General features: G+C 41.9%; 1 protein-coding gene and 1 pseudogene across 9 annotated transcripts in view; one reads left to right on the top strand and one right to left on the bottom strand.

Annotated features, from left to right (window-relative positions):
- Positions 1-27,539, top strand: part of HERC4 (HECT and RLD domain containing E3 ubiquitin protein ligase 4) — a 193,660-nt gene that overhangs the window by 3,125 nt on the left and 162,996 nt on the right. Inside the window, exon 2 of one of the 8 annotated variants that reach the window (XM_085881928.1) lies at positions 3,148-3,274. The exons of 5 other annotated variants lie outside the window; for them this stretch is intronic. The gene's annotated coding sequence lies outside the window, so the exon portion shown is untranslated. Of the gene's footprint in view, positions 1-3,147; positions 3,275-27,539 lie in introns of those variants that run through there. 2 more of the 8 variants (XM_085881930.1, XM_085881931.1) reach the window with 2 other exon arrangements.
- On the bottom strand, positions 14,903-22,363 carry LOC147026486 (uncharacterized; annotated as a pseudogene). Its single transcript, XR_015058370.1, has 2 exons — positions 22,211-22,363; positions 14,903-16,928 (listed from the first exon to the last, which is right to left on the bottom strand). The product of XR_015058370.1 is annotated as an uncharacterized LOC147026486 (transcript).

Genomic DNA, 27,539 nt, shown 5'->3' with positions numbered 1-27,539 from the left:
GGGGGGGGGGGGTGAATAAGAAAGTTGGCGAGCTGTCTCAGCGTGTCTGCGGTCTTTTTCGGGGTTCCTTGGTGGTTGGTGCTCGTGGTGGTGGTGGTCGTGGCGGAGGTGTTTCGTGGTGCTCGTGTCGTCGATCGTCGTTCGTGGCAGCCAGGATCATGGCCTCATTGGATTCTGGGTCGTGGGTTGGAGTCGGTAAAACCACACGAGGCGGCCAGGTACCCGGCCAGACTCTGACCCTCAGCTCGCCTTCCAACCCGAGCTGAAGGGGCGATTAAAGACCCACGAGGTGTGTGTGTGTGTGTGTGTGTGTGTGTGTGTGTGTGTGTGTGTGTGTGTGTGTGTGTGTGTGTGTGTGTGTGTGTGTGTGTGTGTGTGTGTGTGTGTGTGTGTGTGTGTGTGTGTGTGTCTCTCTGTAGCCTGTCTGTGGCCAGTCTGATAAGTCAAAATCGTTAGTGATTCCATTGTACATTTGCCTGCATTCATATTTGTGGTTAAGTCTGCTCTGTTTCCCTCCCTCTTACATTGTAAATAAATAACTGTTAAATGTTCCAGTTCGTCATCAGTGTTTTCTTCCATTGACCTTGTATGGTTTGGGCTTGAGAATTAGGGAGGCAGATTGTGCCGTAAATTGTTATTTGGGCTGGCGCGGCTTTGGTAATCCCCACTCAGTTACGCCGGATCCGAGTCGGTAACAGCAGCTCGGTTTGGACAAAGCCGGCCGAGGGTATGGCTTCCCCGGTAGCTATTCTTGTGAGCAATTAGGTTAATTGGAATTGGACAAAAAGACCTTAACCGCGCGGTCGAAATATTGGCGTCGATGAAGTGACCCGTCGACTTCGGAGTTATCCGGAGTGACTACCTTCAATTCTGGTGTTCGGTGGGAGATGGCCCAACTGCTCCATCTAGCGGTCGTCCTCGCCACCGAACCCTGGCACCACAACAATGCTTCACAAGCATTCTATTAACATTAATTTACCTTCACCACTGAAGATGTACGGAGGTTATCTCTTCTCTCTGTCTCTGTCTCTGTCTCCTACAGGTCACAATTTTAAATCGGTCTTCATGAAACTTTATCATTAACTTGTAGAGGTAGTCTCAACGAATAAGCCTATTGATTTTGAGGTCAAAGGTCAAATTGGCCGAATTTATAAAATTGTCAATTTTCATCCGATTGATTTGAAATTTGAAGATTTATATTTCAGGTCACTCAGTGTGTGGAGGTCAAAAATTCAAATAGGTTGAATTTCTAAAAATTCTCAATTTTCATCTGAGTCACTTGAAATTTGAAGAGGAGTTGTATATTTGGTCATTGAATTCAACCACCAATTATTTTTGAGGTCAAATTTGTTTCATGGATTTTGTAAGTATCATACTCTGCATGACGTCTTCCTGTGACTTGCAAAATCTTAGATTTTTCAAGTATATTGGTCAGTCGATTTTTATTTTATTATTATTATTTTTTTCTGTCTGTCAATCGCCTACAGGTCACAATTCTAAACCGATCGTCATGAAACTTTACCAAGTGGTATAGGTGGTCTCAACTGAGAAGCCTATTGATTTTGAGGTCAAAGGTCATCTTGAGGTCAAATTTCTCAATATAATTTTTCATTCGAGTGACTTGAAATTTGCATATTGCGTCACTGAATTGGGAAAGGAACTAATTTTGATGTCAAAAGATCAAAGGTCAGCACAAGGTCAAACTTCTAAAATCATGAATTTTCAACTGAAAAATCATAATTTTTCATCCGATTAACAATTAAGCCGCAATTGCATAGTGCTCACTGAATTTGGAAACCAACAATTTTTGAGGTCAAAAGTCAACTTGAGGTCAAACTTCTAAAATCATCAATGTTAATCTGAAAAATAATCTATTTTCATCCGATTGACCTGAGCTTGGATTAAGATTGTCAATTTCAATCTTAATGAAATGGACAATTTTGTGTATCCATGGCAACATGTGGAGAAGTGGGTGGATTTTGCAAGTGTTGTGCTCTGCATGACATCTTTAAGTTGTCGAAGACAACTTCTGTCACTTTGTACAGTTCTGTGTGTGTGTGTGTGTGTGTGTGTGTGCGTGCGTGCGTGCGTGCGTGCGTGCGCGCGCACATCGATTTTTCTCAGCGGTCCTTGTGTATATGTCCACGAAACATTTTGACATGAAAGATAATCACCCAAGGACTGAACCTATAAATTTGGGTGAACCTGGATGAAATGATTACGTCACGAAAAATTCACAAAGTTTCAAAAAATCCCAATCATTTACATGGGACGAAATTTCAAAAAATCATTTCTCTGCCATTTCTTGTTCAATTGCTTAGATATTTAATGTGCTTATGTAGGGTCATAATATCTTTCACCCTGCCATGTTTCAACCGGATCGGATCCAGATTGTGACGTCACAAAATGTTTGAAATTTGCATTGAAAAGCCCATTTACATGACAAAAAAATTCTTAAAATTCGAAAGTTTTATATTTTTCGCTCAAACTTTTAGGGAATGTAAAACATACGATTGGCCATTAGCTGACGTAATTTGATCAACTTCCGGTTTGTATTCTGGATCCCATCAGCAAAAATGTGTCATAATTTGGCCATTTTTGAAAGCGCGTATCTCCATCAATTTTTGTGATATGTGGCTCAAACTAGGTGAGAATGTAGTTCAGATATTACTCTTTCATGAGATATCCAGGCCTTCGTTGTGACTCTTCCGGTTCAATAGTTCGCCTGACACCGAAAATTCGTCTATCGCGCTCAGGCGCCGCTGGCACTAGTCTGCAAACGTGATGTATTATTTTGCAGTGCAGGCCAGTTTTATTAACAATGAAAGGCCCTCCACATCGTACCAATCCATTATGACGTTACCATCACGCAGGTGTGTCAATTTTCCGTTTTCAGTAAGAATTTTGCTTGTTTTTATGCGGAGGAGGTGGAGGTGATGATGGAGTTTTTGACTTAAACCATTGACATCACATTCCACATTCGAATGTTGTTCATGATGGCAACTGACTGAACTGTAAATGTTGTTTCTTTTGCTGTATCCGTGTGACTGCAATGAAGTTATAATAAATTTTCAAACAGCTTCGACAACTTCCTCACTCCATGAGTGATTCATTTTCTTGTTTGTTTGTCTGTCTGTTTGTGTGCAGGATATCTCAAGAAGTTGTGGATGGATTCGGACGAAACTTGGTGGACAGGTTCAGTGTGTGATATGGACAAACTGATTAGATTTTGGTGAAGATCCGGATCCGGATCTGACTACAAGAATTTTTTAAAGTGATTCTTCACCATTGAGAGATAGGGCCAAAAACAATATATAGCATGATATCTCAAAAAGTTGTGGATGGATTTGCATGGCTTGCATTTTGACGGGGCCGATCGGCCTCGCCCCCGTGATCGACCCGGTGGTCGATTTTCAGGGGGTCTTTTTATCGGCCCCGTAAAATTAAGCTGTGAAAAAAATAAAATAAAATAAAAAGCTAAGATTACCTGTATGGCAAAACAAAACACCTTTGTTCAACACCATTGGTCTCCTTTTGGACTCGAGAAACGGACAATGACATGGTTGAAGCCATCTCCACAGATGATGAGAATACTGTTGTGTTGGACTTATCTTCAGGTAGCTCAGGGGATGAATGTCTTTCACAATTATCTGATGAGTCTGATGATAGTGACTTTTGGGGGTTTCTGCCTGAAGATTTACATCAATACTAAAGTTAATTAGTATTTGGCAGAATGTACTGAACACATGTATCTGTTATGTTATTGGACTGGAGAGAGAGAGATACTTGCAGATAAATTAGTTTAGTTGAGACAGAAATGCAACAATAAACTCATTAAATTTGCGACTGTTCAGATTTTGTTTTGGTCATTCAGCTTTGCAGCGAATAAAGTTTTAAATTTGTTACGAGAATAAATATTTTGACATTATTACTATGTTACTGGTGGATCCAGGTGTGGACATTCAAGTACAACCTACATGACAAGGTAATGGCAGTGAAAAGTCAAGATTTATCCCCATGTATATGTTGAACACAGTGGGCTTGTCCAGGGGGAGAAATGGGTTGGACTTGTGTACGTAATACTTGAATGGTCCCAATTCAATGGCATACATGTAATGTATTGTACCGGCACATCTTTCATGCAAATTGTCAGAACATTTGTCATTACAGGTAATAATCCACAACAACAAAGACAACTTAGTTCTAATACTTTTTATGAAAAGGATTGTGGGAAACTACTGTACTTGAGCAGAAAGTTCTGTTTGTCAGAACTTTGTGTTTGGCCCCAAGAAGGGCCGTTTAAGGTACATTTTGAAATTACATAGTTAGGATTAGGCTCAGTTTATTCAGATTCTTTGGCAGTTCAGTTTGTACGGACATTGGTCAATTTGGACCACATGTTAAAACAATTTACAAAAACGAATTCACAAGATTTTGAAGCAATTTTAAAATCAGCCCCCTCACCCCACATGACGAGGCCGATTTATCAGCCCCGTCCGATTTTGGATATGCAAGGGCTGGATTTGGATGAAACTTGGTGGACAGGTTGGGTGTGTGACGAGGACAAACTGATTGATTAGATTTTGGTGAAGATCCAGATCCGACGACGAGAATTTTTTAAAGTGATTCTTCACCATTGAAAGTGCCAAAAACGATATAGTACTGTTTCGCATGATATTTCAAAAATGTATTGGACCCGTTATAAAGCCTGGTGTTGGCGCAGTGGTTAGGGCAGCGGCTTGGGATCCAAAAGGTCCTGAGTTCAAGCCCCGTTAGGCCACTGAATTAATACACCAGGGGGTTGACTCAGCCTGTCATCCTTCCGAGGTCGGCGAAGTGAGTACCAGTGTACTGGGCCGGTGTATGCCCCGGTTAAAATAGGTGTACCATATCCCTGTGTCGTAAGAGGCGACCAGGGTTGCGGCAGGAAGGGCATCCGGCGTAAAACATGTGCCAAATCACTATGCGGATCATTCGGATGATCCGCTGTGGCGACCCCTAACGGGAGCAGCCGAAAGAGGAAGAAGAAGAGGAGGAGTATTGGACCCGTTATGTTCTCGTGGATCAGGCATTACGTGGCAGAGGTTTGCGCTCTACCAATTGACCTTCTAGTTTGTGATGTTATTTATTTTATTTAGCGACATTAATTACTTTCATTCATAAATCAACTGTCTGAGCTTATATGGAAGAGCAACTTAGATGCAAAACTTAGTTCAGATATGGTACTGAAGGAAGAAACCCCATCTAGAATAATTAAATCATGTTTTATGAGAACATAATTATGTAAGAGCTTGCAAACCATTACCTCTTTCAGGACAAAAGGGATTTTTCATCACACATCTTAACCCATCATGTGGGTACTCGAAATGAAACTCTTAAGTTCCGCATCATAAAAACTTGCATCATTTTAAAAGTGATAGTCGTCATACAGTCCCACTTGTTTAAGCCTTTATGTGCCTTGCCAAGAGGTAAGCCATTGAAATAACATGTGATATTGTTGTTTCGTCAATTAAAAGTTAAACTACTGGTTTAAATAATCTCAAACAATATCCCTATCTACTGTGTGTGTGTGTGTGTGTGTGTGTGTGTGTGTGTGTGTGTGTGTGTGTGTGTGTGTGTGTGTGTGTGTGAGAGATGATTTTTGTGTATATTAATTACATACTAATATGGAATAGGCAAAGCCGAGAAGCGAACGTAGAATTCTTACATTCGCTTCTGACTTTACCGACAACTAGTTCACAACTGTATACACAATTTCCGGTTACTTCGGCCTGGATTCGGGATCAGTGATCAAATAACGTAAATCACAATTAAAAATTATTTTTTGATGATGTGGGAGATATCTTTATTAAAATCAGTGGAGGAAATATACACCATGTCTGATATTATTTGGGTCTTTCATGTCTCCGATGATGCCTTTATCTCCCGGCATGCATCATTCCCCCATGACAAAATCCGGAAACAGAAAAAAACCAGAAGCAAAAAAAAAAACCAGAAGCAAAAAAAAAAAACCAGAAGCAAGAGGTTCATAGTCAACCACACGGATTCACAATTGCCAGGGTATTGTGTTGTTTTTGTTGTTTCCAATTCTCTCATGTGCACGCATTAAGTAATATTCACAAGATAGAAATAAAACCCAATCGTGTTTATACACCACACAGCGTTTAAAAACAACCGGAAGCAAAAGGTCATAGCTATCGACACGGATTCCAAATAGCCAGGGGTATTGTGTTGTTGTTGTTGTTTCCTATTCTCTCATGTGCACGCGTTAAGTATGAAGCTCACTGCGTTCGCTAATATGGAATAGGCAAAGCCTAGAAGCAAACGTAGAATTCTTCTTACATTCGCTTCTGACTTTACATATAACTTGTTCACAACTGTATACTTGCCAACTATACCGTGATACATGTAAGCGCCGCACAGCTAATGATTTTGACGCAATTTCCGGTTACTTCGGCCTGGATTCGGGATCAGCGAACAAATAATGTAAATCACGATTAAAAAATATTTTTTGATGATGCGGGAGATATCTTTATTAAAATTAATTTTGGGGAAAAATAATTGAATAAATAAACGATCACTTCTAGTCAAGAATAAAATAAATGAATAGTTCTGGAAAGAGTTTCAAAATCACTCCCGGTAATGTTAAATACAAAATAAACACTTCCTGTCATGAAAAAAATCACTTTTGGAAGTATAAAATTAACTTTGGTGAAAAAATAATTGAATAAATAAATAAACACTTCCAGTCATGATCTCACCGCACAGCGTTTAACAACAACCGGAAGCAAAAAGTCATAACTCATGACACGGATTCCAAATAGCTAGGGCTATTGTGTTGTTGTTGTTGTTGTTGTTTCCTATTCTCTCACGTGCACGCGTTAAGTATTAAGCTCACTTTGTTCGCTATTAGAATACCTTCTGAGCTTTGGACCTCATCCATCCACATTATAAGTGCATCATTTTAATAAAATACCAATTAAAATATTCTAAACCGCCATTATAATGCCATATTTACGTGGAAAAAAACCCAGAAAGAAGCAATTATTATGGTGTTTTTAGAAGGCAGATTGTACCACGTAATATGGGTGTTCATCAGATGCCGTTCAAGTGGTTTTTTTTTCATTATCGGCTGCAGAAATCCATTTTGCGGATCATAAAAATGTACACTACTGGTCAAAGTTTTAGAACACCCCCATTTTCCAGTTTTTACTGAAATTTAAGCAGTTTAATGTTTCAATGTACTCTGAAATTAAAGCATAGAACAAATAAATGATTGCAAATAAAAAAAAATAAATCATGGAATAGTTTTGTTGAACAAAATTTAATCTAAGTTTTTGACTCATCAAAGTAGCCACCTTTGGCTTGGGATCCCAGGGTCCTGAGTTCAAGCCCCGTTGGCTGCTGAATTAACCCCAGGGGGTTGACTCAGCCTATCATCCTTCCGAGGTCCGCGAAATGAGTACCAGTGTACTGGTCTCGGTGTATGCCCCGGTAAGAATAGGTGTACCATATCCCTGTGTGTCGTAAGAGGCGACCAGGGTTGGCGTCAGGAAGGGCATCCGGCCATAAAACATTGCCTCAAGAAAAAGCCCAACCCCTGCACAGCAGGGAAAAATGGCTGTAAAAACGGTCAAAGTAGCCACCTTTTGCAGATATAACAGCATACTCGTGGCATTCTTTCTACAATGGAAATCAAATATTGTTCGGAAAGTTCTTCCCAACACTGTTGCAGAAGTTCCCACAAATGTGTTACACTTGTAGGTTGATTTGCTTTCACCCTTCTGTCCAGTTCATCCCAAACCAGCTCGATGGGGTTTAAGTCTGGAGACTCAGCTGGCCATTCCATGATTTTAAGCCTACCGTCTTGTTCTTTTATTCTAAGGTAGTTATGACATAGCCTGGAGGTATGTTTTGGGTCGTTATCTTGCTGTAGGATGAACCGCTGACCAACTAGGTGTAGACCAGAAGGTATTGCATGGTGCTGCAAAATGCTGTGGTAACCCTTTTGGTTCAGGGTTCCAGTCACTCTGTGCAAGTCGCCAACTCTGGATCCAGCAAAAGAACCCCAGATCATCATGCTTCCTCCTCCATGTTTGACAGTTGGTGTCACATTCTTTCGCCGACTCTACAGCATACAAAAACCCTGCGTGATGAACCAAAGATTTCAAATTTTGATTCATCGGTCCATAAGACCTTCCAGTTTAAAGTAGTCCACTGGTGGTGCTTCATGACTCAGGCAAGCATCTTTTTCTTATTTTGCCACCTTGGCAATGGCTTTCTTACTGCAACTCGACCTGTCAAACCTGCAGCTCGAAGTCTTCTCTTCACAGTTGAAATTGAGACTTCCTTACTTCGACCAGTGTTAAGCTGTGCTTGAAGCTGCTATCCTGTGAGCCACATATCATGCAAGCTGTTGACTCTCAGAAACTTGTCTTCTGATTGTGTTGTGGCTTTGGGTCTGCCATACCTCTTCCTGTCAGAGTTTCCTCCAGTTTCCAAGTGCCTTTTGATGGTGTAGGAAACTGTACTCACTGACAACTTGGGTGCTTTGCAATATATCTAAAAGAAAGACCTCCACTTTTAAGGGATATAATGGTCAGTCTGTCTTCCTTTGTTAATTGTCTTTTTCTCACCATTATGATAGCAATATACTACTTCCTGCAGTGCAATATTGTTTAAATAATGCTTCAGAGGGTGTAGCAACACAGTCTGTTCCAACACTGCTTTTATACGGACAGAGGGTTTGTCACTAATCAACAAGAGTTGGGACACCTGTAGGAATTGTTTGCATCAACTTTCAAGGCTTAATTTATGTCCATTGCTGCAGAACAGCTGCAGTTTCTTACCCATTACTTGTTCCCTAAAAAGGCCCTTTTTAACAACTCTGAAATTTACATTATTTTTCAGTTTTCGGATAGCTAAACTTTTTTTTAACCTCTGGCAGTGTACCGCTTAACTTTGTACCTTTTCAGGTTTTTCACTGGACTTGAACTGCTTAAATTTCAGTAAAAACTGGAAAAATTGGGATGTTCTAATACTTTCGACCGGTCGTGTCAGTGCGAATCATTCAATTTTATCACGAGTTTCGACAGATGAAGTAAAAATATTAAAAAAAAATTCAACTTCTAGAAGCTTTAAAACGACAACTTGCTCACCTTCTGGTAATTTGATGTTGATTTTGACGACGCTAAATTTCAAATGAAATTTTTTTCCAACTTCCTGCGATCTTGCAGAAACTTTTTTTAAAACAAGGTTGAGCGGATGAATGTCCTCTACTTAATCAATCGTGGTTTCCCGAGATTGCGGAATAATTATAAGCTCAGGGGGCTCAAAGCCGAGCAATGCCGCTGGCACTGCCAGAATATTGAGAAAGGCCGAAGCGGGTGCGTGTAATTTGCATTGTTTGTCACATGCCTATTTTAGGTCCGTCATAGCCGTCTTGTGGACGACTGTCCATTTTATCTTGACTTTACCTTTTGAGTTGCTTACACTTTATTGAGCATGTACAAACCCTATTTACCTCACGGACACTGAAGATAATTTTCAAACAGTAATCAAGTAGTCCAGGTCTCGCGCCTGATGAAACGGAAGACCAAGAAGGAACCCCAAGAGGTAAAGAGCAAAGATGGAGTCATTAGGAAGAACCTGGATAGGATTCGGGTTTCAGCCGCTACTCCACTACCCTCAAACCCATCCAGGTGCAGCCAAGTGAGCCTCAGAAAAATTTCTGCAAGAATTTAAACTGACAAGGCAGCCGCATAGCGCCTGGAAGACCCACCCTCGACAAAATCACCGTAGGATGGACCCCTTGTCAAGATGCTGTCCAGCTGAGCCATATCCGGCATTCATTCTGAAGGGTAGTACGATCCATGAGAGCCAGTCACCCCGTTGGACGACAATGTCCCGTTTGGTACCTTGCCGGGACGCTATTTGTACCGTTTTCTCACTTGTTAAGGCCCTGTCACACGTTGACGATTTAGCCTGTGTATGCCTGACGTATGCAAAATTTGTCTAAAACGCTGGCACACGTCGAATACGTTATGGGTAAGTTTTTGTATATGTTAAGAGCACGCTGGCATACGTCGTAGTACGCTAGCATACGTCGTAGTATGCTGAGGTGTTTGACATTTTCCATGCTTGAAATTTTTTGACGTATACCAGCGTATGACTCGCACGTTCCGCATAACGCTTGCCATAAGTTGTAGGCACGTTACGCGATCGTTGACACACGTTACTTGTAAGTTACTCATAAGTCGAAACATGTCGAGGTAATGTTTAGCGTACCTGAAACTTATTTCTAACCTATGAGTAACGTGTTGTAGGCACGTTACGCGATCGTTGACACACATCCACACACGTTACTTGTAAGTTACTCATAAGTCAAAACATGTCAAGATAATGGTTAGCGTCAGTGTTCCAGACTCCCTGGTATTTTTCTTTCCTTCGGTATGACGGTGATGTTGACACTTCGATTTCTAGTGCGGTTATAATATAATTAATAGGCTGCTGCTCAACAATTTAAATCATAACCGCACGAGAAATCGAAGTGTCAACATCACCGTCATACCGAAGAAAAAAAAAAAACAAAAAACAGGGAGTCTCGAACACTGACGCTAACCATAACCTTGACGTGTTTTGACTTATGAGTAACGTGTGTCAACGATCGCGTAGCGTGCCTACAACTTATGCCAGCGTATGCGGAACGTGTGTCATATGTCGAGTACGTCGAGAAATTTTCAACATGCTGAAAATTTCTCGACATACTCGGCGTATGACGACGTATGCCAGCATACTACGACATATGCCAGCGTGCTCTTAACGTATACAAAACTTACCCATAACGTATTCTACGTGTGCCAGCTTGGTTCGGCAAATTTTTCATACGTCGGCATACGCTGGGTAAAACGTCAAGGTGTGACAGCGGCTTCACACTTCGATGTCTAGTGCGGTTATGATTTGAATCGTCGAGCCGCAGCCTATGAATAGCCTACGCCACGTTATCGTTGGCGATACGCTGCCGCACGCTATGCATAAGTTAGACTATCGTTCGGCATATGTTGTGAACGCAGACAACACGGTCAGCATTCGTTGGTATAAGTTATCTATATGTGATTAAAACGTTCTGTGTACGATACTAATACGTTATGCATATGTCCAACACGTTATTATACGCCCAAAACTTAAAAAACATCAATAGTTCAGCGTACGCCAGCGTTTTACATACATTTTGAGACCTTGCCATATGCTGGCTAAAACGTCAAGGTGTGACAGCCCCTTTACCTCCACCAACGAAGGTGGACTGAGGTTACGTTTTCACCCCTGTTTCTCTGTGAACAGGGTATCTCAAAAGGTTGTGGACTAATTTAGACTAAATTTGGTGGACAGGTTACGTGTGTGATAAGGGCAAAATTATTCGATTTTGGTGAAGATTCTTCACCAAATTCTAATCGATTCATCCTTGTCCCACACTCAACCTGCTCAACTAGTTTCATCCGAATCAGTCTACAGCATTTTGAGATGTCCTGCACACAGACAAACAGCCTGGGTGAAAAACATAACCTCCATCCATCTTTAGGGGCAGAGGGAATAGAGAGAAATAATTCACAGTCTGTCTCTGTCTGTTCCCAGGTACCGCGAAAACGGCTGAACCGATCGCAACCATTTTTTGGGTGTGTAATCCTGGGACCCCTTGGCATGAAATAGGCATAAATATAATAACATGACCTCCTTGACGGCTCCCGTAGGGAGCGGGTGCTTCAAGTAAAGAGAAATGACTTAAGCGCAAAATTTATGTTCATGCATGAACATGAACAAAATTTAAAACCAGTGGCATGATTTATCTATCTATGTCTCAGTCATCCCTCGCTATATCACGGTTCACCTATCACGCCCCCGGTTCATCGCGGGTTTTCCCTTGGAACCTAACTAATTTTTTCTGCGGATTCCCCCGGTATATCGCGGTAATAATATATAAATCCTTCAGTTCATCGCGTGTCGCTGTCTTGAGTGTTTCACTTGTGAACTTCAAATATTTTCTATTTTTTTTTCTCCAAGCCCTACAATGCCACCCAAACGCCCTGCACCTTCTAAGGCTTCTGGCAAAGAACCGAAGCGCCAGAGGAAGGTTAAGGTGCTAGATATGCTTCGGAAAGGAAAAAGGTTTGCCGCGGTTGGACGTAATTACGGTTTGAATGAATCGACCATACGCTACATCACTAAGGACGAAGCCAACATCAGGAGCCTATCAAACCCAATTGTGTTTATACACCGCACAGCGTTTAACATTCACAATATAGAAATCAAACCCAATCGTGTTTATACACCGCGCAGCGTTTAGCATTAACTCAATAGAAATGAAACCCAATCCTGTTTATACACCGCACAGCGTTTAACATTCGAAATAGAGAAATCAAACCCAATCATGTTTATACACCGCCCAGCGTTTAATATTCACTCGATATAAATCAAACCCAATCGTTTTAATACACTGCCCAGCGTTTAATATTCACTCGATATAAATCAAACCCGATCGTGTTAATACACTGCACAGCGTTTAACATTCGCAATATAGAAATCAAACCCAATCATGTTTATACACTGCACAGCATTTAACATTTGCAATATAGAAATCAAACCCAATCGTGTTTATACAACGTGTTTATAAAAAAAAAAATAGGCATTTTTTGGGGAGGCATCCATTCATCGTGGATTTTCACTTATTGCAGGGGGGGGGGTTGGAACGTAACCCCCGCGATAAACGGGGGATGATTGTATTACTAAAACTCTCATCATATATATATATATATATATATATATATATATATATATATATATATATATATATATATATATATATATATATATATGTACAGTGGGGAGAACAAGAATTTGATACATTGCCGATTTTGCAGGTTTTCCCACTCACAAAGCACGTAGAGGTCTGTAATTTTTATCATTTAAATTTTATACGTACACTTCAACTGTGAAAGACGGAATCTAAGACAAAAATCCTGAAAATCACATTGTATGATTTTAAAATAATTAATTTGCATTTTATTGCATGAAATAAGTATTTGATACATCAGAAAAACAGAACTTAATATTTGGTACAGAAACCTTTGTTTGCAATTACAGAGATCAGACGTTTCCTGTAGTTCTTAACCAGTTTTGCACAGACTGCAGCAGGGATTTTGGCCGACTCCTCCATACAGATCTTCTTCATATCCTTCAGGTTTCGGGGCTGTCGCTGGGCAACACAGACTTTCAGCTCCCTCCAAAGATTTTCTATTGGGTTCAGGTCTGAAGACTGGCTAGGCCACTCCAGGACCTTGAGATGCTTCTTACGGAGCCACTCCTTAGTTGCCCTGGCTGTGTGTTTCGGGTCGTTGTCATGCTGGAAGACCCAGCCACGCCCCATCTTCAATGCTCTTGTTGAGCGAAGGAGGTTGTTGGCCAAGATCTCGCGATACATGGGCCCATCCATCCTCCCCTCAATACGGTGCAGTCATCCTGTCCCCTTTGCAGAAAAGCATCCCCAAAGAATGATGTTTCCACCTCCATGCTTCACGGTTGGGATGGTGTTCTTGGGGTTGTACTCATCCTTCTTCTTCCTCCAAACACGGCGAGTGGAGTTTAAACCAAAAAGCTCTATTTTGGTCTCATCAGACCACATGACCTTCTCCCATTCCTCCTCTGGATCATCCAGATGGTCATTGGCAAACTTCAGATGGGCCTGGACATGCGCTGGCTTGAGCAGAGGGACCTTGCGTGCGCTGCAGGATTTTAATCCATGACGGCATGGTGTGTTACTTATGGTTTTCTTTGATACTGTGGTCCCAGCTCTCTTCAGGTCATTGACCAGGTCCTGACGTGTCGTTCTGGCCTGATCCCTCACCTTTCTCATGATCATTGAGGCTCCACGAGGTGAGATCTTGCATGGAGCCCCCGACCGAGGGAGATTGACTGTTATCTTGAACTTCTTCCATTTTCTAATAATTGCGCCAACAGTTGTTGCCTTCTCACCAAGCTGCTTGCTTATTGTCCTGTAGCTCATCCCAGCCTTGTGCAAGTCTACATTTTTGTCCCTGATGTCCTGAGACAGCTCTCTGGTCTTGCCCATTGTGGAGAGGTTGGAGTCTGATTGATTGAGTGTGGACAGATGTCTTTTATGCAGATAACGAGTTCAAACAGGTGCATTTAATAGAGGTAATGAGTGGAGAATGGGAGGGCTTCTCAAAGACAAAACTAACAGGTCTGTGAGAGCCAGAATTCTTTCTGGTTGGTCGGTGATCAAATACTTATTTCATGCAATAAAATGCAAATGAATTATTTAAAAATCATACAATGTGATTTTCAGGATTTTTGTTTTAGATTCTGTCTTTCACAGTTGAAATGTACCTATGATAAAAATTACAGACCTCTACGTGCTTTGTAAGTGGGAAAACCTGCAAAATCGGCAGTGTATCAAATTCTTGTTCTCCCCACTGTATGTCTATTCCTGAAATACAGCCAAAACGGTACACAATAGCGCAAAAATTTTAGGACCACCTTACTCACCATTCGCCTGCGTTGTGCAGTCTCAAGTGTTGTTCAAATCGGGCAACGAAAAAAATTATTAAAAATCAATTTCCGATTCAGTCAAGTACTCTTTGGGAGAATTTGATCAATGCAAACAACCTCAGCGGTATAGTTCACTGGAGCTACCTTTTTTTTTTCTCTTGAAATGATTTATTTTAAAATCCCAAACATTTAGTATAGACAAAGAACAATTTATTTTTAAGCATAAAATAAACCGCCATTTTGATCTAATACTTCCGTGTTCATTAATAAATAAAATTGTGTTTCGAAGATTACACAATTTCTTCGACTTTCTTTTCTCCGTTTTTTTTTTCACATTGATGCGCAATATCAAATTTCGTTCAAATCTGGTATCAAAAAAAAAAATTAAAAAATCAATTCCCGATTGAGTCAAGTACTCTTTGGGAGTATTTGATCAATGCAAACAACCACCATGGTATAGTTTGCTGGAGCTGTCTTTTTTTATTTTTTCCTTGAAATGATTTTTTTTCATCAACCGCTGTCACAATGGGTTCACGGGTCATCTAGTGTTCCATAGAACATGCCAAAGAAGTAAAATTTGCTTCAAATTAACTTAATCCAATCCTCCAGGATAATTGTAAAAAAAATATTTCAATTTGATAAAACAAATTGAATCTGGTTTACCCAGGTGGTGTGTAAGACAATAGTCCTGCAGCGTAGTCTGATATTTCAGATCAATTGTTCAAATTTGCATAAAAGCACCAAAATTGGTACACATGTGGAATAATGTATTCGGAACAATTCTAGATATGGAGCCACCAGAGATTATGCCTTGGTCAGCTTCGGCGACTATTTTCCAAAATGGCCGCCCCTCTACTTTCGTGAAATTGGCTATATGCTTATTTTCTTATTGTATTGGTGGTAGATATAAGGAAAGTGTAAAATTCAGTAAATTGACCATGAAAAGACATATTCAAATATTACTAGTTCCCTCTTGCGAGTCTCAGCGTGCAGCATCAGGCCAATGTACATTGGCAGAGGAGTTTCTTGAGATGTGGCATGTCTGACAGCTGGATGTTCTTGTGTTTGCAGCGAAATTCTAATTTGCACCAACAGGAGAGGTGCTTCTTTTCTGCTCTGGCGATGCTTGGCACCGTTGAATTTCAGGAGCTGTGCCATGGACAAAGCTGCCTGTCTTGAAGGAGCATCAAATTGATTCTTGATGAAGGGTCCATACAGCACCATATTTACCAGTGAAAGTAGCACAGGTGGCACAGCCTCCTGCTGGCAGCCTTCCTTGAATGAGCCAGTGAATGAGTTGGCTTCCTCAAACATGCATCGACGAACTATCTGTGAAGCTCGAGCGAGGTGAACTAATTCACTGTCACAGTCCAGCTCGCAGGCTTTTCCAAGTGCCTCGCCAATGTCCTCATCAAATGCCAACAGGACATCTCGTCCTTTGCTCTGTGCCCGTCGGCCTGGGAGCTGGGCTAGTAGGCATTCTTTCAGCCTTGTCGTATTCACTCTCATGTCCAAGGGAACTCCAAAATGCTCCATTCTGTTCGTGTACAGGTTTGCTAGGTCGGCAAGTCTGAATACAGGAGATGTGTCCTCTTCCAGGTGAGTATCTTCAATGTAAGGGGCAAGTTCTGCCAGCACAATTCCAGAGACCACACTTTCATGACCAGTCTTTTCTTCAGCATTGACAGAGGACTTTGCGTGATTGTAGAGAGACATTAAACACTTGGAATGATACTTGACATCAAGAGCTCGCATATCACCCATGCTGAGCCGTGCCAGCAGTTCGTGGTCTCCAATTCATGTTGCACACGCTGATCAATCTTGAAGGTAGTGGCTTCATGTAAGGTGTCCACACCAGACTGTCTGCAGAAGATGCATGAGGGTTGACTCGAGGTACTTGATTTTGCACTGAGTGACCTGGTGCGCTTTCCTGGCACGGCATTGCCTTCACCAGATGAGCTGCCTCCTGCTGGCCTTTTCTATGCTCTTTGCAACTTTGTTGTATTAAAACGAAGCATGCATCGTTTATGATAGACAGCTTTGTGAGCAACCAGGGCAGCCTCGATGCCCTCTCCTTCATCAAGTCTATCAAGCTGCATCGTTCTGGGTAGTAAGCCCAACTCTCCAAACTGCATCAGATTCCCGGCCAGTGTCTTGTACCCACTCCCTGTGTTTGGGCGTTTCGTATTTTCAGGGCAAACAAGGGACTCTGCTGTGTCCTGCTGGCATATGGCACACAGTTCCCAGTTTGTGTTGGATGGGCCAACAGATGCATGGTCCATGGAAGAATGCATTAGCTGGAACTTCTTTGACATGGTCACTCCTGCTCGTGTTGACTCCGCTCCTGATGATTATCACTCCATATTCTGCAAAGACACAAAACACCTTGTTACCACACTACTACTACTACCACTACTACTACTACTACTACTACTACTATTACTACTACTACTACTACTACTACTACACCAATATTACCAATTACAACACCACTTCCACCACTACCACAACAAAATACTTCTGAACCTGTCACTGATGCTGTGTGCGAAAATGGATTTTCCCATAAAAATGACCATTTTTTCCCAATACAATGGTTGGAAATATAATAAATCAAAACAAATGACATTTGTATTGTTTTCCTTTGTAAATGCACATCACACGGAGTATTTATCACCTCTGAGAAACCTACAAAGAGAATAACAATGACAGATATCCCATGTTGTTAAAGTAAAATGGTGGCCATTTTGGAAAATGGCTGCCAAAGCTGACCAAGGCAAAATCTCGAGTGGCTCCATATCCAGAATTGTTCAGAATACATTAGTCAACATATGTACCAATTTTGGTGCTTTTATGAAAAGTCTAACAATTGGTTTGCTATGCTGCAGTACTACAACAGACAATCGCTCTTGACTTTTTAGCTCGCCTGTTCGAAGAACAGAGGTATAGTGATACCCCTGGCGTGAGCGTCAGCGTGAGCGTGAAAATGTTAAATTTTTTGTATTACGGAAAAACTCCTCTCCAGATTTCGACGAAACTTGGTGAGGGGGGGGGGGGTTAGGTATGGCCATTGCCAAGGATCATGCCATTAGATTTTGGACTTGGCGTACTTTTTAGCCAGCATATGGCAAGGTCTCAAAATGTATGTAAAACGTTGGCGTACGCTGAAATTTTGATGTTTTTAACCTCCGCCATCGAAGATCAGAGGTTACTGTTTTCACCCCTATCTGTTTGTTTCTTTGTTTGTTTGTGAACAGTATTACAGAAAAACTCCTCAACGGATTTTGACGAAACTTGGTGGGGGGGGTTAGGTATGGTCCAAGGATCATGCCATTAGATTTTGGACTTCGTCCCCCCCCCCTAAAAAAAATTGTTCGAGAATTTTTTTTTTTTTTTGCATATCTACATGTTTTAAGTGATTCCCAACCCCCCCCCCCAAAAAAAAAATTTAGAGAAAATTTTTTTTTTTTGCATTTCTACATGTTTTCATTGATTTCCACCCCCCCCCCCAAAAAAAAATTGTTAGAGAATTATAAAAATGACCGTTTTTACAGCCATTTTTCCCTGCTGTGTAGGGGTTTGGCTTTTTTTTTTCTTGAGGCAATGTTTTATGGCCGGATGCCCTTCCTGACGCCAACCCTGGTCGCCTCTTACGACACACAGGGATATGGTACACCTATTCTAACCGGGGCATACACCGGGACCAGTACACTGGCACTCATTTCGCCAACCTCGGAAGGATGACAGGCTGAGTCAACCCCCTGGTGTTAATTCAGCAGCCAACGGGGCTTGAACTCAGGACACTGGGATCCCAAGCCACCACCCTAACCACTAAGCCAACACCAGGCTTCTTGTTAGAGAATTATAAAAAATATTAATTATTAGACGTCTTTTAAAAACGATAAATGTATAAACAGGCGAGCATTGGGTGGCTTTGACACCAACTCTGGTTTTATTTGCTATTGAAAATGTGATTTTGGAATTTCACAATACTGTACTCTATACAGATATAATAGCCTAATGCTGTCTGTCTGATCCCGGAAGAAATCCGACACGTGCACGCAGTTTGTGAGTTGTTGAGTACAAGTACATGTCTGCTCATTTTCTTCACAACTTGAACAAACTAGATGCAGAAAAATGGATTTGTTTTTGTCTGTCTTGTAAAGAAAGACAGAGAAGCTTTTGATATCATTTGCTAAACCAATGAATGGATTAATTATCGATGGACGAAGTGAGATGAGCCATAGTTGGAATCAAATCTGGAGACTTGGATCCGTTACAGATGGGTCATCGATGAACTCTGTAGAATTTCGGATCGATTGCCAGTTCCGATGGAGGGTATCGATTCTAACCGGGTAGTCAAATCTTTCGCCCAAGCCTAATCCTGTTATGTTAATGCTATCTACGATCAGCAGGAACTCTTCCTATCCATCCATGATGGAAAGGTGAAGAAAAAGGGTGTTGCTGCATCAATGCATGTAGGTTTTGGACGTTTAAGATCCAATAGTCTCCATTAAATTATATATGAGCCATTTTTTGGCTGGTGCAGGAAATGGGCAAAAAAAACAAACAATGGAAGCGCTGACAGAATGTCACTTAGTGTTGGGTATTGGGCCATCACGTTCATCCAGGACAGTATGGATATGACGTGGCATGGAGTCAAGAAGGGTCTGGAACTGTTCTGCAGGAGTGTGGAAGTCTTCCCGTTCACTTCATTTTGATGAAGGTGGAAACTGCGATATTGGATGCCTCTCCAGACGCTCCCACAAATGCTCTATTGGATTGAGGTCCGGCAATTGAGGGGGCCATGGAATATGGATAACTTTGTCCTCGTGCACCACCCGGTGACAACACGTGCCCTGTGGACTGAAACATTGCCATCCTGAAAGCCCTCCCAGCAAGGAAGACCTTCTGCATCATGCGATGCAGATGATCACTTGGGATGGTAGCGTAGTGCGGTGCATCAACCCTGCCTTCAAATGGAATGAGTGGATCCAGGCCATGACAAGAAAATGTTCCTCACACAATTATGGAATCATCAGAACGTTTTACTGTTGGAACCAGGCATTCAGGGCTGTAGAGCTCCCTGAGCGGTCACAATGTAAAGTTCCCAAGGTATCCCACAATGTAAAGTTCCTTTCTGGTCGTTTTTGACGATACAGGATGCTCACGACCCATGATGAAGTCCGCATACAATTTGTTTGGCATTGCACTAACATTTCACCTCGCAGTCTGGATGAATGCCTGTGCATCACACTTGTCAAGCTCTGCTACTCTTGCACTTCCTCTTTTTGCTCTTTTCACCCTATCATTTACTCAAGGTCATCTTCCATCAGCTTGGAAATCGGCCAACATCACGTCATTACATGAAAAAGGTGCAAAAAGCAATCCTCTAAATTACAGACCTATTGGCTTGCTTCCAATCATCAGCAAGATCATGGAATCCATCATCACAGTTGATGATGAAATCCTTCCTTTTCTCCAACAACCTCATCTCGTATCATAAATTTGGATGCAGACCAGGTCACTACACCTTGGACATGCTGATCCTCTACAACAATTGATGGAGCCCCTCAATGTCAGAAATGAGATCAAAGCCATCTCTCTCGACATATCTTGTGCTTTTGATCCAGTCTGGCATCCCGTCTTGTTCTTAAAACTCTCTGCCTATGGCATCCAAGACCAACTCCACACTTGCCTTACTGACTTCCTCTACTCTCGGAGCCAACGTGCGGCTCTCAAGGGATCCTTTCGTCTCCTATCCCTATCAAGGCTGGAGTCCCCCAAAGCAATGTTCCTGGTCCAGTCCTTTTTCTAATCTTCATAAATGATCTCTCTAACTCTGGAAAATCCCCATTATATATTTGCTGATTACTTCACTTTCTGCTGTAACATCCCTAATCCTTCAGAGAGACAGGTTGCAGACTTCCCTCTCTTCAGACCTTGACAAAATCACAAGCTGTTCAAACACTTGGAAGATGTCTCTCAATCATGACAAATCTCATGCTCACTATCTCTCTCCGAAAGGATCGTCTGGCAAACCCTCTTATCTACCTTCTTAACCCCCCTCTTGAGGAAATTCATTCACAAACTTCTGGCTCTCACTATCAGCCATGATCTCTCTTAGCAAAACCACATTTAAAAGTTGGCCTCCAAAGCCAGCTGCCGACTGGGCATTCTCTGTCATACAAAGTCCTTCCTTGGCACACCTGAACTCCTATCCACTTGCAAGGCCCTTATCTGCAGCTTGATGGAGTACTGCTTTCCCCTCTCGCTGGCTCTGCTGCCTCACACCTTGCTTAGCTTGACACCATTGGAAACCAAGGCCTTCAAGATTATTGGAATCTCCCACATTCAAGCTGAGTCTATGGGGCTATCACTTTTGCATCTCAGACAGGTTGGTGGTCTCTCTATCCTCTACCACCTCCTTTCTTGTCTTGCACTCTCTGCTCTTTCTATGTTTTGTCCACCCCAACCCCAGGTTTCTGCAGGGTGCATGTGGTCCGCCATCAACCCCGTTCTGGTGAAACTACCTGAAACCAGGATCACTGTTCACCTCCACTGATTCATTCCTCTCTTTTTTTTTCCCCACTGGTGGAACCAACTTACACATTCACTTCAATCTCATTCTTCCGTCCAAGTCTTCAAGACAGCTCTTCACCACCATCTCAGATGGCCCCCAATGTAAAATCATGATCTGTTAATCACCTCCTTCCCCCATCCCAATCCTTCCTCCTTTCAAATTTCCTGTTTTCCCTCTTGAGAGGTTACTTTTGTATCCAAATTGTCCACCCCATGCATCCTCTCCTGCTCTCCATTCCTCCCCACACCTAAAGTAATTCTTCACCATTGAGAGATGGTGCCAAAAACAATATATACCATGATATTTCAAAAAGTTGTGGATGAGTTAGAACAAGGGAGTCTATTGGAGTCTATTGTGCAATAAAGGGACTCCCTGCAAGGGAGTCTATTGTGGCCCCTTTACCCCCTGCCTGAGTTCCCCCTTTTTTCATGAGGCATGTTCAACTTGCTCCTGGCCCTCCCCCTCCCCTACCCACATTTTCTCAATCAACTAGACTTGTCTTCCAAAGGGTGAACCAAGTACCAGAAAACTTGAGAGGCAAGTGTGTCACCAATTGAGTCAAACTGCAGGCCCAACAAAGTTCTTGAAAGGGTTATAATCAAATCTTAGGGCTTTTTCAATTATTACTTTGAATTAAATTTTCTTTTGCTGAGGTGGGGGAAGGGTGTGTTTTGCTTTTGCTATAAAATTCTGCCGAACCAAATGGTATGTTCTGCGTAGATGAGTGTGGAGAGAGTAAACAAAATGAAAGGGGAATATATATTTACCTGACCATTGAGGAAGGAGATTTATGTCATTTGGTGGTAGTGTTGCAAGATTTTAAAAACATTATGTCTGTGCAAAGTGGGTTAACTATTAGGCATAACCAAACTATTCCGCAACTTATTTCATAACCCCAATTATGTTCGTCTTCGGTGGGGGAGGGCATCTGGCCCAAGTCCCTCCTGACCATCTCTCCAGGCCTGATGTTCGACTGAAGGTGGCAGGAATTTGGGATTTAAGAGTGCTGGCGATAACTTGCCTACTTTTTTGCAAAAGTAAATTAATACCAGATGGGGTTAACTCGACCTGTCATCCTTCCGAGGTCAGCAAAATGAGTGCCAGCTTGCTGGTATACTGTGTCGGAGTGGCGACTCATCCAGGATTGTGCCCAATAGCCAAGGAGACTGCTTCGCAGCACCAACGCTCTGCACAGAGTATGGTCTCAATCTCCTCCTCCTCCTGCTCCTTTAAAGGCTGTAGGAAAAAAAAAATCAACAACATTGAATTGGAAGTTTACCGCCGTTGGTGCACCGTCTTTAATGGCACCTTATTTAACACGTTACATTAGTTATTGATGACTTTGTGTCCATTATGACTCACCCCCCCTTCCTCCCCAATTGCTTTACCATGAGTGAGCATGTGCGCTTGGGATGAGATTCCGTACAATTTGCCAAAGTACTGTACTGCGAAGCTACAGATTTGTGTTCCGATAAATGTTCCACAGTGTTTAAACGTATAAAATTAAATTACAATTAAGTAGTTTCTCCATTGTTGACTGCTGTCAGACAGACAGAGTGAACCAATTCCTTAACCCTCCTTTGTGCTGTATGTGGGTGGGGTAAAATTTGAGTATTCTCTGTTGCATAGAGATTCCAAGTAAGTAAACGTTTTCGTTGTCTTACACTTGTCATAAATGGATTACACATCTGAGTCGCTAATGAGTGTTTGGAGTATGATGATTTGTGTCTGTTTTCTTCGATATTCATCAAAATTATTTCCATCCATGTTTCTCAGGCAGAACATTTACATAGTACCAGTGTAGTAACTGTGGTATTTGTTTCAGTATAGATAGCCTCCTTGTCGCCGTTGTTGTAACTTGGGTGGTCTCAATCAGTTTTATTCGTTCAAATGTTAATGAAATATCTTTGACAAGTCATTACTTTAATCATTAATTACACAGAGAAGTGCAGTTTTCATACTATTATAATCACCCGAGCACTCATTCATTGTTTTTCAACTTTCCTGAAACTTCTTCAAATGCCATTCTTTGCATTTATTTTTTCTTTACTCTCGTAATCTTCCGTTGGTGTAAAGTAGTTGGTTCGTGTTCATGCATGCATGGATTTTTGTTCTCGCACAGACACAGGTGTTGAAAGGATTACAAATTCAGCATAAAATGTTTTTATTCACCATGATCCCTAAATTGTAATGAGCTAAATAAAGCATCTTTTGGATAGCACAGAGCCCTGACATCTGTGTTGCAGTCAACCTCATGAGTCATTTAGCCTGAATGGGCTTGCAGAGACATGTGACGATTTTAATTTGCCCCTTGGATTTTTTTTTAAATGGATGAGATTTATGTAATTGTGACAACCAACGGATAACTAAAGTTGTGCAGACTGAGAAACTGCTGTGGTTGATACTGGTACTGATCCCCTTTCTCCTCTTACCACCCACAAATAATCGAACCCCAAACATAATGAGGCAGGAAGGCAGGATTATCAAATTTTTGATGAGATTTATCTCGCATACATGTACATATTGCACATTTTGGGTCTGTCTACCGGGCATGTAAGACATTACTAATTATTAAGCCTGTAGTGTTAATGTGAGAAATCATTAAGGTTATCCCGAATACTCAATAGCTCAGTGGACTGTCGCCCCATTAGCAACAAGGTCATGGGTTTGAGTCCTGGGTTGAATCAGGATTTTTTTTCGAACTCGCCCCAAGCCTGGATTTATTCCTATTTATTGAATGATGTAGATTGAACCCCTGAACATGATGAGGTAGCAAGGCACAGGTTGAGTCCCACAGCAAGGCACAGGTTGAGGAAGCACACACAGCACAAGGGGTTTATACTTAAACCCACCACAGATACATGGACACAAGCAATCGAAAATATACACTGGGATTTAATGAAAATAAACAAATATTTACATTGGTAATAAGTCAGAATGTAATAATGCGTGAGGTAAATTAAGGTCTAAAGTCGAGGCACACACTGATTTTAATATAGACAAGGGGAAAACAAAAGAAAAGCAAATCCTCCCTTTATTCTTGCACTGAGCTTGGTCCAGAGATGGTCTCTATTGAACCTTGCAATCGAGCCGCTTCGTCCTGCGTGGGAAGATGTGCCCAAAAATGGCACCGAGCTGGTCTCTGGGCGGAAAATATACGTGAGGTAATTCATGAGGCGGTATTCAACACCAGGCTCAGAAGCTGCCGTGCAGCCTCTTCTAATGAACGAATATGCCGAATGTTCCTCTCTTACATGAGGTCTGCTCACAATGATCGCCCACCTTTCTCTTTGAACAACCAACGGGATAACAACAAGTTCTCTAGGAGGTGCACTCCTCCTCCTCTCTTTCTCATCACTCTACAACTTCACTACTCAGTTGAACAGGAATGGCTAGCGTCTTGCCCAGCACGCTGCAAATTCACCAGGACAAACACGAGAATCGCGCAGCCATTTCATCGTGCCGATGGGAGAGCAAAGTGGGATCTTCCGTCCCAGCCACATTCCTCTCACAACTATTGTCTGCTCTTCAAACCTCTCCCTTCTTCCACCTCTGGGCGTGGCTTGTTGGCACGAAAACCGGGAAGGCTGGGATTCTGCCTGCTCGGCACATTTGGCTTGCTTGTTGTTGTGGTGGTAGCTGTTGTTATAAAAACATTCTACTCTCATGGCTGGCTTTTAAATGCAAAAATGTAGGAGAAGGTCACAGGGGGCAATTGCATACTGGGGGAAATTGGTCTTGATCCAAATCTAATTAACACAGCACCACCCCCTGTGTGGTGACAAGTAACACTTAAGCTCACAGTTTACCTACTTCATTTACATTGAGATGTCTCCTACATGTCCATGGACCAAGCAACTGTACACAATCCTAACTTTGCTAGGAAATTCCTCCATGTACCCCCACAACTGCAACTATATATGTACACACACACACACACACACACACACACACACACACACACACATATACACACACACACACATACACACACACATATACACACACACACACACACACACACACACACACATATACACACACACATACACACACACACACACACCAGACTTTGTGGAATAATGGTGAGAGCATCCTCTCTTAGTCTGGGAGGTCTGTGGTTCAAATAATGTCAGTCATACCAAAAATTTAAAAATAATATGTGCGGTTTGCTTGCTTGATGTGCAGCATTTAAAAGGACTAGTACGTGGGTGTACGTGCAAAAAAAAAAACTTTCAAACCGTGAGCTAGAAACAACAACCACACAGGCCGTTCCTTCGCTCTCGTGTGCCCGTACGTGCGTGGCCGTACGTGCAAACCCAAAAAATATAAAATAATAATAAAAAACTTTAAAACAAACACACAGGCCATTCCTTCGCTCTCGTAAACGACGACTGGATTGGGGCATTGTGTTTATAAATGCGCATAAGAAATCGAGAAATTATTAGAATACAGTAAGTCTTCACTATCCAGAAGTGGTGCGTGCCCGTACGGACTGTTCATATGCATTCTACGAATTATTGCTTTCATTGAAGTAACAACTGCTATGATACTTACACACACAGAGGTGATTAAAATTAAGTTTACCTCCCTCAACAACCACACAGGACGTTCCTTCACTCTCGCATGGCTGTACGTGCGTGGCCGTACAAAAAAATAAAACTTTCAACGACGTAAAAGTAAACGACTACTGGATTGGGGCATTGTGTTTATCTATGAATGCGCATAACAAATCGAGAAATTATTAGAATACAGTAAGTCATCACTATCCGGAAGTCCGTACGTTGTAAGCCGTAATGGGAACGCGGCTGAGGATCTCTTCCCCATCGGCCAAGCCTACGCAGTAAAGTGTCTTGTCATTGGTTTGGTAAATAAATGGCTATAACTTGGGAAGCACTTGTCCGATTAATATCAAACCTTGAAAAGGCACATACTCAGGTCCCCAAGTTTCAATACCTGGCAAGTTTCAATTGGATCGGACCAGTGGTTGTCAAGAAACAGTGGTCTCTCCTCTCCTCTCCTCTCCCACACCTGGAATTATAGATAAATATAGCATGGACAAGCAATGCTGGGAGGGCAATGGTAAACCACCTAGTGTAACCCTTGCCAATAAACTGCTTTAGTAGCACCAACACTCTGTAAAGAGTATAGTACATAAAAATATATATATATATATATATATATATATATATATATATATATATATATATATATATATATATATACATATATAGTTATGGATTCACCTCGGGGGAGGATTACAAGTAGAACTCTCAAATCTACTTTCCTGATAGCGATCCTGAAGCCACCGGTTCCACAGATAACTCCGCGGTTTGTCAAGTTGTTAAACAACCACAGAGGTTGTCTGAAGTATTTCATTTAGGTTGGATCCAGCATCCAATTCCCACTTTACCGTCCCGGCATATTAACCCCCCCCCCCAGATAGAGTACTATACTGAGCTTCCCAAGACGCAACCAATCCTGGATATGGCCAAGCTTTACCATATGTTTCACATTTCAAATTGGCTCGGGTGAACTCCCTCATACAGCACACAAGGTATAATCAAATGAAACAGGCAACCAGGCAGTTTGTAAGGGATTATAATTCAGCAATGCACATGTTTACAAGTCAAACAGTCGCACATCAAAAGTGTTATCTCTACACAGAAGCCCATTTGACAATCACCCCAAATATCGTAGGTGCCACATTCATTCCGTGAAAGCAAAAAAAAAAACGAAGTAAGTTTGACAGTGATAGTAGTGGGGTATGGGTACAACCCTGCCCTTACCTAAACATGAACCAGCTGGCTTGCATGATACAGAACTGGGTGGGTGATGTGTGTTTGTGAAGAGGTGTGGGGTGCGAAAGTATGATGCATATCCTGAAAAGGGCCGTTAGTGACCCCGTTGATTTTCTGGCATTCAGCGGGAGTCAATGAGATTGATTTGTGTGGAGATGCGAGAGTGTGGGGTGTGGAAGTATGATTGGGGGTTGGGGGGAGGCCTGAAAAGGGTGGTGATGTGTGTCTGTAAAGAGATCTCTGCCAGCCTGTTCCACTCCAAGCTCCAGCTCTTTCCCCGGGCCGACCCCACACTCCTTATATGTGGCACACAACTTATATGCTTGTCATGCCACTTTGTAGGTATGACATGTCCAGGGAGGTTGTCTGCAGTGCCATGGGCCTTAAACTTCCTGATAACATTGCGTATGGTGGACACAGGAACATTGAGGTCTCTGGAGGTGGACTTGTTCCTTGAGGTTGTCCATGCTTGGTGAAGATCTTGTGTTTGACTTTCTCAGACAATTCTCTTGTTTTCTTTCTTTTCGCCATGCTCATTGTGGTACACACAGTAACACAAAACAGCAGAATGACTCCTTTTCTCGAGTCAAGCTCGT

The sequence above is a fragment of the Eptatretus burgeri genome, chromosome 5 (assembly GCF_056783735.1).
Source record: "Eptatretus burgeri isolate ZD-2024b chromosome 5, Ebu_testis_v1, whole genome shotgun sequence".
Classification (NCBI taxonomy): Eukaryota; Metazoa; Chordata; class Myxini; order Myxiniformes; family Myxinidae; genus Eptatretus; species Eptatretus burgeri.
The sequence above is the reverse complement of the archived record's forward strand: the minus strand, read 5'-3'. Positions and strand labels throughout refer to the sequence as shown.